Source organism: Cryptomeria japonica, chromosome 4 (assembly GCF_030272615.1).
Source record: "Cryptomeria japonica chromosome 4, Sugi_1.0, whole genome shotgun sequence".
Lineage (NCBI taxonomy): Eukaryota > Viridiplantae > Streptophyta > Pinopsida > Cupressales > Cupressaceae > Cryptomeria > Cryptomeria japonica.
In genome coordinates, this window is record NC_081408.1 from 673,416,588 (window position 1) to 673,430,271 (window position 13,684).

The window sequence follows — 13,684 nt, forward strand, 5'->3', positions numbered from 1 at the left end:
CGTTCCCATGGATGTGATTATGTCTATGCCTAATAAACTTCCTAAAAGTAGACCTATACCTCCTCGTCATGATGGACTTGGTCTTCTTCCTAAACCAAATATTCCTCCTTTATATGGAGCAGTTCCTCCTCCTTCCTTCTATAGAGAGAAGAGACCTTCTTCTTCTCCTATTATCCAGCCTAAGAGACCACAACCTAAACACCCAAGTGATAAGGATGAGAACATTCCTCCTCCTCAATCTTCTCAACTTCCTACTAAGACTAGACGAAATCGTTCTGCACGTGAACGCCGACGAAAGCGTCGTCTTAGAGCTCAGGCAGCTACCTCTCAAACTTTGCAATCCCCAAAAACACCTTCAACAAGCATTATTCCATTTTCTCCTCAGCCGAAAATTGAGCCTAAATCTCCTAAACATAAGATGCATGATGGTCTTGATCCTGTGCGAATTAAAGACCCTATTTTTATAAATCTTGATGATGCTATAGATGAAAATGTTATTCATGATGAAAATGTTACTCCTCTTGCTTCTGATAGTGAATATGAACTTGTTGATATTGATAACCATTTATCTAATGAATTTTCTAAAGCACTTATCCTAGCTCCTAGACAAGAACAATGTGGCTCGGAACATGAACATAGCCCTTGTTTGGATCTTGTGATAGCTCCATCTACTGTGTTGAATCTTCCTCCTCTAGCGTGTTCCCTGCCTTCCCGAAACATTGATCAGCAAGATCGGGGGGTAGATGACGTGCTAGACTAGTTACATTAGCATAGCAGATTCTCTCCTCCTCTCTTGTGTTACTTCTTCTATATGTTATTATCATTCTTCTATTTGTTGTCCTTAGTGTTGTCTACTTGAGGACGATGCAAAGCATTGAGATCTCTCGATCTCTCTCATGTTGACTCAAAAGACACATGTGTTCCCTTCTTCTAGGTGACCTTCCTTGATTGGGGAATGAAGAACAATTATGCATACATACATATGATATACATGAATTATCATACAGCATACTGACCCTAAGGAAAGCGAAGTCACCTTGTGGTTTGTGTTTTGTGTCTATTATCCTTGGGCTTATCTCACACTTGGGGGCTAAATCCTTGTGATAACGTGCTCCTTTCTCATTTTCTTATATGTATCACTACCTTAAAGCAATCACCCCCGGTGAGGCGTGTGCGATCGCTTTAACGTAGGGGGGCATACATCCCGTTACTATCTTTTCAAGATACTTGAAAATTTCTTGACAAATTTAGATTTGCCTTGAAAATTTCTTGACAAATTTAGCTTTGCCTTGAAAATTTTTGATATCTTTCTTGCATGACTCATAGTGAGGGAACCTTACTACTGACAGTCATGGTTCTCCCTCGTGATCTTCCCTTTTACTTTGTCAATCGAAGTCGTAAGATCCTTAGTCCACTAGGGGCTTGGTGTGTCTTGCCTCCTTGATGTGGTGAAAGTCTTTCAATGTTGTTTCCTTGTACTTTACCGGAAGTATGAGCATACATACTCCCGCTAAAGTGGGGGCTAAATGTAGCATCCTAAAATTGTGACACTTGCAATTTCGACGGCATTTTGGTCTTCACGATGGCGACGCAACACACAACTTGAATGGAGACCCTGAAACTTGCTCACGACACTGAAAACTGCATTTTTCAAGCACCCTGGCCTGAACCTCCTTGCACCCTGCTGTCTCGGGAGGTGGGACCAGAGCGCCTAGCGCCGTGGTCCTTCAGGACCAGGGCGCCCAGCGCCCTAGTCCCTGGGCCTATTTTGGGCCCGGTCTCCTAAGGGGTCTCGGGTCTTTTTGTTTGCAATTTGGAAATTAACTTTCCTGGTCGGCCTAAGGTCGGGAAAATCAGTCTATCAGCCCTAATTGACAAGTATATAAACTACATTTTCTCTCTCATTTGGCATATAAGGAGGACATATGTATACAAGCGTGGAAACTATACTCAAACATTCAAGCATTCAAGCATTCAAGCATTCCTTCTAAGTCTCCATTCAAGGCCAAGTGTTGCATTCAAGTCAAGGATTCAACCATTGAAGAGGAGATCACATACTACATGCTACATACAACATACAACATACAACAACATACAACATCTATACCTTCGCACATAAGGATACAAACATCCTTAGAACAAGGTATTAGTACTTGTTTTACATACATTTACATTTACAACACTTGCTCATTTCTTGGTTAATTCCAAAACCGGGGTTTGACCTAAAGGCAAACCCCTAATCCCTAACCCCCCAATCATCTTCGCTTTTCTGTGCGTAGGTTGCAGGTACGCGGCTGAAATTGAAGATTTGGAATCCTTGTGCAGAGACGAACAGATCCCCATTCGTTTCGCGGATTTTTCGGAGGACCGTGGCGCTCGGGCGCCATCATCCCGACAACTTTTGCTCAAATTTGCAGGACAGCGTCGTATCGACATTTTACTGCTAATTCCAGGTCCGCAGCTTCATCCTATATCCCTATCTCAGTTTATAAGTGAATCTTTGTCACTTTCTATGCATTCCTAGCTTAATTCTTCTATCAACATTCTTTACAAAAGAGGGTAGCCTTGCTTTCTTAACCCTTGAAACTCATTTAGCATCCAATCTTGAATTGTGTGGGATTGGATCTTGTGGGTTTCAACCCCTCTTTTGAATGTAAAGTCTCTCCCCTAAGTGAAAACCATCAACCCTAGTGAATCTCCCTTCTCTCTCCTTGGAGTTGGAAGAGGGGAGAGCAACTAGGGTTCGATCGCGATTTTCCTCTTTACAAAAGGAAAGTCATCTTTTGGACAGGCTTTGTTAACGTCTCTGAAATCAGTGCAGATTCTGATACTGCCATCTGGTTTTGATACTGGCACTATGTTGGAGATGCATTTTGCATAGTTGATGGGTCGGATGAATCCGACATCTAATAATTTCTTTAGTTCAGCTTTGACCATGAGTGCCACCTATGGATTCATCTTTCGTAGCTTTTGTTTGATTGGCTTAACTCCTGGAGAGATGGACAAGTGATGCATGATTAAGTGTGGATAAACTCTGGGCATATCGGCATATGACCAAGCAAAGTTAATTTGCTTTTCTTTAAAAAAAATGATAAATGCTGATCTTTCCTCCTCTGTAAGAGATTCTACAAGGTGTATGTTTTTGACTGCTTTTGTGGTACCAATATTGATTGATTGAGTGGGCTCAATCAATATGGGTGATCGCCCATGAAAGTGTTCTGGAAGAGTGTCAAGTTTCCCATCTTTAGGTGCCTTGAAAAGGTTTTCACCCTCAGATGCATCCTTTATTTTTACTTTTTTGTGATCTAGAGCTGCCATTGACTAGTTTCAGCATCAGATCTTTTATTTGGTTCATTTTTGCGACTGAGAGACTTGGCACTCCCTGGTTTGTAGACATCATACATAGGTAATGGATAATATATTCATCATTTGGAAAAATTGGTATATCATGTATTTCGGGTTCGTCCCAGTCAATGAGGTCAGGAAAGACAAGCGGTAAGGAATCGTTTGGTGGATCAAGTTCTACTATTGTAAGTGTCAAGACAGAGGTTTCATCGTGATTGGTTTTGGTAAAGAAGCCAAGGATTTCATCGAGGTCTTCGATGGTATTATCTTCCATGTAGACTTGTTCATAATGCTTCTGTTCGCTTTCCTTGGCATCATAGATATTCTACGGTCCAAATTCAAGAGGTCTATCATTTGCGTTATGTTCTTCCTGAGAAAGGGGTATGGTGCCAGTATTATTAGTGATATCTATAGTAGCATTTGAGCAGCTACCCCATTGATATTCATTGGAATTAGTCTCTAAGGCATCATCCTAGATTCTATCAGTGCTGTAAATAGGTATGTTGTAGGGTGAGCACAGATTTTTGATGATGGATACCAGTTTGATAGTTTTTGTTGATTCAGTGTTAGATCCTGCTTCTACTTTCTGTATTTGTTCATAGATTGTGCCTCCTCGAGGAGGAACAATGGTATCAGGAGATGATATTATCAGTTCTTGAGATATTGGTGTTTGAATATGAGCTACTGCTATAGATATGGCCTTCTTGTGGCTTATAAGCTTTTCCTGATGTAACTTGTATTCTTGACGTTCACGTGCCTTGCGGATTGTTTCTACTGATTCAAATAGTGCTTCTTGTCAGGATTCTTCTTTGTACTTCTTCTTTACTTTCCATTGAGGTTTTGGAGTTATGCATGGTGTCTTTCTTAATAGGAAAGTGAGTTTACAACCCAATCCTGTTTTGTCTCTACTAGGCTGTGAAGGAAGATCTATGGGTTCAATGACTCCTTCTTTGCGTTTTCCAATAGGTCCTTTACCATCATATCCCATTTGCTGCATGATTAAGTAGCCCTTTCCATATAGGTGTGTTGGTAGAACTATGTCCAGAGCAGCTGCTCTGTTATCTTCTTCCTCGTCTTTGTATAACCAGCTAAGAATGTCTTTATCTTCTGATTCATGTGCTAGAGTGCCTAATTGGATGAAGGTACCATCAAATTTGGTGATGGGCTGAGTGACCTAACGTGTTGACGGAGTGGGCAATCCATGAGATCTGGGTGATGTCGGTAATTTGGCCAAACACAGGGGTTCGAAAGAGTATTCTCCCATACCTTGGTCTTTGATTTGCATTTTCTGCTTGTAATCTCCAGATAATGATTTGGGCCTTCCCTTCTGTAGATCTGATGTTGAGGATCACTGCTTTTCTCTATTATGAGGAACCAAACTATCTTGGGCTGCCCCCATTGCATTACAATGTTGAAATGGATTGTGATCAACAGATATAGAGACCTCTTGTCCGTTATAAGGAAATTTGACACACTAGCGATACGTAGAAGGCACTACTTGCATTTCATGTATCCAGGGTCGACCTAATAAAATATTGTAGGTGAGGTCTATATCTAAGACCTGACACATAGTATCTTTTTGCACTGGTCCAACTTGAATGGGTAACATCACGGTTCCTTTAGATGACCTTTCCTCATCGTCATAAGCCTTTATGGTAATCTTTTTATGGGGATCAATAGATTCCTTCGAGAAGCCTAATGCATGGATAAGCTTTAAAGTACATATATTAAGTCCAACTCCTCCATCTATTAAGACTCTTTTTACTCGGTGTTTATAAATGATGACTTCAATATGGAGAGGAGTGTTATGCGGATGACTCAAGGAAGTATTATCATGCTCTGAGAAGGTGAGATTATGAGGCCCTGTCATATGGGCAACCATGGCTTGAAATCTGTCTACATCCAGATCTTGAGGTACATTTGTTTCCAAGAGCACTTGTTCCAATATGTTTTTGTGTTTGGGTGATAGTTTCAACAATTCTAGTATAGATATCTAAGCTGGAGTTTTGTGTAGTTGGCTGACCAAATCATATTGGATCTTTGGTGTAGTGGTTGTAGGTGTGGCATGTCCTTTCAAGACATATTTCTGAGTTCAGGTTGTTACATTGACAGATTCATGATCATGCTGGTCTCGGATGGTGATGATGTTTACCTGATGATCTTCAGCTGATATGTGATTGATGGTGTTATTGTAGATGTGGTTGATACGAGCTCCACGTGTATCATTTGAGGTTGAAGCTCCATCTTTGTGGTAATTTGGAAGAGGATTTTTAAAGGCTCCGTGGTCACCATTTGTTTTGAGACCATCTACCGTTAAGTCACCTTGATCAGTCATGTCTTGAACAATGTTTTTCAATCTCATGCAATCGTTCGTCCGATGACCCTTGTTACGATGAAAATCACAATAGTGTGAATCATTCCACCAAGGTGGTTTGATTTGGGGTTCATAGTTGCTGATTGTAGGCAAAGAGAGAATCTTGTTTGCCAGAAGCTCTTTGAATGTTGATTCTACTGATTGCCCCAGTGTTGTGACGACACGCTTTTGGAAATTGTTAGTGTTGTCATGTGAATTGTTATTAGGTCCTTGATTTGTGGTTTTGTTTTGAGTATCATTGGTGTTGTTTGTGTTGGGTTGTCCTTGATTGGTGTTTGGTGTATATGTGTTAGCATTTGGATTAGCACCTTTAGGATTTTTTGTAGCTTGAGGATTTTTGGATAGTGCGAGCACTGGTTTCTTAGATTTTGGATCATGCGACTCATTGTTGCCTTCATTTTTGTTTCGAGTCCAGAATCGAGACTTATCCAAGTTGCTGTTGTTTTGGTTATTGTAGTTTGATGAATTTGTTCCTTCTTTGAAGAATTTGAGCATTCCCTTTTTGACACATGCTTCCTCTACTTGAATGCCGTTTTCAATCAATTTAGCGAAAGATGGTATGCATTGGAGTTTGAGCCTGTAACTCATCTCACCATTCAAGTTGTCAATGAAGATTTCCATTTTCTCCTTTTCAGGAATATCTCAAGGATATCATGATACCATACGTCGCCAGCATTGAAGGAATATCATGAATGTTTCGTTGTTCTTTTGTTTGGTGTTGCAGACGTCTAGCATGGTTATAGCATGTTGAATGTTATAGGAGTATTGTGTTATGAATTTGTTAACCAATTCATCAAATGATCTGACAGGCGGCGTAATTTTGGATAACCATTCCATTGTTTGCCCTTCCAAGCTTCTTGGGAATAACCTCATTAGATAGGTGTCATCATGAGCAAACTCAAGACTCATGGTACAGAATTCTCTGACATGATCATGGGGATCACTTTTCCCATCGTACTTGTCAAATTTAGGTACGTCTGAGTTTGGAGGAAAAGGGATCATGTGCAATCTTCTATCAAAAGGATAAGGACAAATTTTGTATAATGAGTACTGCACTATTGTCCCTTGTTGCATGTCTTGCATTTGTCTTTGTAACATTTGCATTTGTTGAGTAATGGCAACCAAAGGCGCATTGTTTTGCTGAGGGAAAGGTTCTTCCCTTGTATTGATCCCAGGTTGAAATGGTGTATGGAACGGTATGTTTTGCTTGGGAATGTATTATCTTGGTGTATGTTGCTCCGGTATGTTTTGATCCGGGATGTCTTGTTTAGGGTCGCGTGCTTCCCTTTCCTGTTGTCATTCTTGATATTTGTAATGTTGAGGTCGCATTCTAAACACATCTGCATCAAGGTTTTCAGGGAGTTTTACTCCTTTACTTGTGAGCATGAGCAAATATTTTTCTTTTTCATTTTCCATGAGCCTTTCTACAAGCTTTTGGAATGAAACGCTTTCTTGACATTCCGGAAGAAGCTCTTTAGAAATTTTAGTATCCTCTAGGTGTGGACCTTCAAAAGGATTTGACAACCGTTGATTCATACTGGACTCTGCTTGTGCCTCGCTTTGTTGGTTTTGTTGAGAGCGAGTAACAGGCATTTTAGTAGAAACTTTCAGTGACGAAGGGGACAAAATCCTCTTCAATATGTTGCTCGGGGGTTGGTGGTTCAAGTCAGGGTGTGTTATAAGTGATACACTCGTCGGGCAAGAATGCTGGATTGATCCTTCCTCCATGGTTTATGATTTGATTAAAAGCGGATTTTTGACAATATGCCCTAGTCTTTAAAGGCTCTTTGTCAAATTTGTTGGATTTGTTTTGGATATAACGTTTGACGTGATGAAGGAATACTCGATGAGATTTGAAGAGTTGACGATTGATGTATAAAACCTTGTTTCTCTTGATGAATTTGGAAAAACTAGGTTGTTGTTTCTTCAATGTGATGTTACAATAAAGATTCTTTCTTCTCAGAATATGGGGATTAGTCATGCATAAGTGATCAATGGTTTCCTTCGATTTATTTTGGATTTAGTTGATCTTGTTTTGAAAATTCAAGTTTTACTCTATCAAAGTGAAGGTTTAGATGCCCCTTCACGACAAAGCATGTCAAATGATATGGATAAAAGTCTCCCGATATGGAAACTTGATTTGATAACCTGAAATTTTTAAACAAGTGTTTTTGAGATGAAATCTGTGAGATGGTAAAGAATTCTTTTGATACTCATGATGAGGTTTCCGTATTTTGATAGGATAGATATGTTTTATCGTGCGATCAGTTTTGGATTTTTACAACATTTGTTTTGACACAAACTTTGCTCAAGAAATAGCTTTTAAAGTTTTGTTTTTGCTACTTTGCTTTGATGAAAAATGATGTTGATGAAAAGAGGCTTCTGAAGATGTTTTCAAAATTTTCAAAATTCCTCACTGTTTTGCCCCCTGTCTTTTTTTTTTGGTCACGTGCTAAAATAGAGACAAGATGAGCTACTAAATTTACTTCACGCGCTAAAAGAACGACCACACGCGCTAGGCTGCCCCCAACCACGCACTAAAGTTTTGACTGTTAAAATTTTGTTTTCTGTCTATTTTGAAAGGCTATGCACTAGTATGGTCTGTGATGCGCTAACTGTTAAACCCTACGCGCTAAAGTTTGGCTTTCACGTGCTAAGCTGATGCTTCAACACGCTAGGCTATTTTCTTGATGCGCTAATTGTTTAACACTGTTTTGGAATTTGGATAAAATGCTACTGTTTTGATCAGACATGCTAACTTGATGCTTGGATGCGCTAACAGAAATACCCTACGTGCTAAGGAGTTGTTCCCACGCGCTAATTTGCCCTGATTTTTTCTTTGGTTGGTTTCTTTGTAATTTTTGAATTTGATTGTGAGTTTTTCAACTTTGATGGATGATTTTCTGAAGTAGTAAATGCAAGCATAGCACAAAGAAGACAACCATTTTGCCTAATCTAAAAAAAAGTGTATGTTCTATGAGGATGTGTTCAAATCCTTAATGTTTTAATAGGTTTGGATATGAATAATACACTTCAGAAAGACTCTTTATTCAAAGGTCATAAATAACATCATAGCCCACTAGTCTCGATACTGCGTCAGCTCAAACAGCTGTGTCACCCTCTAGAGGGTGCCCGTTTTTTTTGCCTTTTGCCAGAAATTAACTCAAAGTGAATTGCTTCACAATTGAGTAGTTATCTTGGGAGATATGTGGTGAGTGATCTTGGGGGCGGATTCTTCCCCACCCTTGCACTATGATGTTATAAATGTCTGGTTACTGACTCGGTTCAAAGTTTCTATTTCTATGGTTCGTAATCAGGCTTCCTGTTTAGCCGTCAGTGATAAACTCCCTCAGGAGGCTTCCCAACCTTTAGAACAAAGGCTTTACATATCTCAAGGATACTGGGGGAAGGCTAATCCCTGCGCGCAACCGTTGAAAAGGACTTTCGTCACTTTCCACTTTTGATTATAGTGGGTTGGAACACTTGGCATCAAAGCTGTTTCCCACTTAGGTCATTCCCTTCACACTGGCCATAAATGGCTTTAAGAGTTGATTCCAACTCCTCGGGAAGGCAGGCCTGCTAAAGGATTTATTGCTTGAAGTAAAGAAAGCTTTTAAGAGTGGTCTGGATTTTTGATCACCTAGTTAAGGGGAGAGCATATTCCTTCCACTTTCGAGACAAGGCAAACAATTTTTTTTTTTAGCCTTTCAAGATAAATGATTTGCTAACCTCTATTGGGAGATGTTGCTCCAAAAAAGCATGGTGTTAATTTTATTTCCCCAAATCAGTGATTATTTAATCTAAGGAAATAACCGAGTCAACAAAGCAAAAGGTTTGATTTGGTCAACAAAAGAAAAATCGGTAAATAAAAGGGGAATAACTTCCCTCTTTGATTGCGACAAATTTTTTAGGTGAGGTTCTTTCCTTTGCAAATTTTTTGAAAATGAATCCTTTTATACACCAAAGGATGGTGAGGTTCTTTATAGCTCCTTTTGCAAAAAAGGAATGTTTGTCTGGTTCCTTTTAAAGCCCAAAAATAGGTTTTCTCCTATGAAAGCAAGAAATGTTCTGTTTAGTGGTTCTTTTTATAGCCCAAAGGAAACGAGTGAGTTCAATTTTTAAGAATAAAAAAAGTTTAAAAATTTTAAACTAACTAAACTGAGTTAGTGAAAATCCTAACTATCTTAATATTTTTAAAATTTAAGCTCCCATCTGCAATAGATTTGTTAGAATCCTACAAGAAACCAAGTTGAAAATGTTAGATGGTTGGTGGACTTCAACAAGTCTATTTTATTTTACTCCTGGTTACAGATTTTAAAACTTTGATTTCTGTCTGTTTTCGATGCGCTACAAAACAAACTATACGTGCTACAAAATATCTATGATGCGCTAAAAGAAAGTGGTGACATTCTACACTATTTTCGGGATGCGCTACTCTGTGTTCCGAAAGCACTGCTTTGTTTTTCTCCCGCGTCGAGACCTACAGGAAAAATTTAATATTCTTATGCACTAATAAACAACACGCACTAGATGATGGACCCAACGCGCTGAACAGTGAACTGGATGCGCTAGGCTGTTGACCAGATGCGCTAGGGAATGATTCCCCCACGTCGATTCTCATTTTCCACGGACCTGCAAAAGTGGTTATATTTCAAAACCGATTTGATATATGGGGTAATGCCCCACGGTGGGCGCCAGAAATGTATGCGGGAAAAGCGGGTCGATAGAACTCAATATGTGAAAAACTGAGCTCTATGGAGCCTTGCTCACACACCCATAGGACTTCTTGGTGCAAGCTACGGAGTCATGAAGCATGGCTCAGCTTCCCAAGGATGGTTCCATGGTTCTCTATCTTGCACGGTCCCTCAAACCAATGTTTTTGCTCTCAGATCACTGAGCAAAATGGTTTAGGGATGGCAAATGCAAGAACGAGGGATACTTTTGTTGATTTTTAATATGAGATGCATCCTAAGCTATGCATGATGCTACAAATGCAATAAACTAGCTATAAGATGACAAGGTTAGTAAACAAATTTATCCTAGCATGCTATATTAGTCCATGATTAAGCTAAATGATAAGGAATATACTCTAAATTAGCGTATTTAGATTAATTCCTGATTTAAAAGAGAAGCTAAATGATGAGCATATAAAATATGAAAGCTCGAATGGATTTGAGTATAAGTGAGATGCTAAAGTCTTGGATATCCCAAAATGGAGGAATGAGAGCTCTATTTATAGCAAAAACAGGGCAATGGATGGCCAGGATTGAAAGAGTTAATCAAGGGGCAAGTTTGAAAGTTGGGAATCCATGTTTGCAATTGGCACCAATGAAATGGTGACAATTGTCAACATAAGGTTGGTTGAGAGGAGGTGTAAGAAGCATTAAATGCTTGAGAAGACCTCATGGTTACCCTAGGGGTTAAGGGTTAAGGCTAGGTTAAGGTTATCCATTGGATAAAGCTTTTACCCAAAGGATAAACTCTTGTGCAAAGGTTTAAGGATAACCATGGTCAAAACAATAAATGCTTGATGAGACCCTTGGGTTAGATGGAGGTTGAGTTTATGGAAATTCTTTAACCATGTAAGAGGGTTTGAGTTAACCATTAATGGTTATGAAGACTTTGGGGATAACTTTGTAAGAGTCCTTTCAAATTTGGGGGCATTCAACAAGTTAGCTTGTTGAATGGATAAAGGCTTTAATGCATTTTGAAGACTTTACTCCAAATTAGAGAAGTGACCTCCTCAAATTTACGGGAAAGAGATAATGGATGGGTTTGGGTTAATTAATTAGGATTAGAAGAATCTAGAAGAGGTTAGAAAGAGGGTTATGTATGCAAGTGGGAGGTGTAGGATTTTGCAAGTGGGTGAGGGAAAATAGGTTTTAATTGAATTTAATTCAATTTGGTTGTAATTAAATAAATTAGATTTATTTAATTTAGGATAACTATTTTAATTAAATTTAAATTTAATTAAAAAGTGGATAGGGGCTTTAATTGAATAAAATGGATTTATCCTATTAAATGGCATAGTGAATTTAATTGAGTAATTTACTTAATTAAATAGAGGAATGTGGATATTTTAATTAAATTGGATTTAATAAAATAGAGAAATGAACATAAAATATTCATTTAGGAATATGGTCATTTTTATACGTCTACACTGTTAATCTGTTGTAATAGTCAACTCGTTTAACTTGATAGTTTTATCTTGATAGTGATATTGCATTGATAGTTCTAAGTTTACTTTTACAGATTTATTTTGTGATTGGTGAAGTTTATCAATTTTTCTATCTACTGATTCACCCTCCCCTCTTAGTAGTTGACCGGATCCTTGTTCTTTCATCATACCATCATAAATGGTAAGAATGTATTTTGATGTGAATATGGATGCAACACAATTAGATGTTAGATCTTGATTATAAGCCCCTTAAACTTGTGTAGTGAATATTAACAATGATCTTGTCAAACCATTAATGATAAAGTAAGATAACATGACATATAATAGAGACATTAGTTAGCATCATAGAAACTAAATCAGCCATGAGGCTGAAAATCACGATAAAACTTAGAAGACTAATTACATTAAGGAATATAAATGATTATAAACTCATTAGTAAGATGTCTATGATAAGTCAATAAATGTGTAGACAATTTCAATGTTCATAAAGAAGTATAGATAAGCTATTACGCATGCATTCTATGGCAGCACTAGATAGAATGACTTATAAGTAATGAATTATGTGAATGGGCAGAAATAGTACAGTTAACATTATGGTAGTGCTAGGTTGTATGGTATTTGAGTGATGCATTTTACTTGTGGGAAATGATAAAAACATCACTTTAATGGTAGTAGGAGCTCTTCTTTAGCATGATAAGGCATAAGAATTTTATAGCGTGCATGTATAGAATGATAGGTTAGTGATTATACATTTCCTTATGTGATAGATAATCTAGTGGATACATTATAATCATGTAGGCAAAGGATGTATAATTATAAGTATATGCATATGATAGAAGCTTCTCATTTATTGTCATGCACTAGGAAGGGCATGTAGTATCAATGCATTAGATAAGCTAAGGCATGTAGATATGTAGGATTCTGTGGTTTGGGTTCCTAGAAGGAGCTAGTGTATAGAGGGGTTTATTTTATATTTAGTTATGTAGTTGCTAAGCATTATGGAAGGTAGCATGCATTAAGAGATAAGAGGGCAGCCTATGTGGCATAATCTTGTGTGAGAATATTATGGTATTTAGGTGCAGAGTGCATTATCATATTGGTTGTAAATGTAATGCAAGGGTTAAGAATCATAGAGAAGATATTGAATTAAATTAGTGACGTGAATATGCCCTAGGGAGCTATATGTGACTATGTAATCATGTTTCCACTTATGCACGAACATAATTAGACAATCAATGTTTAAAATCCAACACTAAGATGGAATTAAGTGAACTAATTCTTAAATACGTTGACTAGAGTATGTATGTTGGAAACTTAATTAGTAAAAAAAAAAATTACTCCATTTCTAGGTTGTTAGTGTAAGTTCCCTAGGGTTTGTTGGTGGGTGCTACACATTTGGTATCAGAGCCTAACTCATGAGTTTTGGGTTCTACACTGGGTACTCTGGTTATGTGTGAGCCCATTAAGCTAGTTAAATGTTTAGCATGGGATAACCTAGTAGTTTTATCCTTGCTATCTATTTTGTTGTAGTTTCCTAGTTTAGTGGCTTATAGTATTCTCTTGCTTCTTGTCCAGTTAGGATGCCTTGCTAGGCACATAGGGTGTGGACCTGGACGTGACCATGATGATCACATGGGGAATCATAGGAATACTCACCCCAAGGTTTCATAGGGGTCACACCATAGTGAGTTGCACCAGGAGTATCTTGGTGGTGATGTGATAATGTAGTTAGTGGCAACGGTGCATGAGCTTCTTGGCCATTTAGGGCCAAGATAGGACGTTGATAG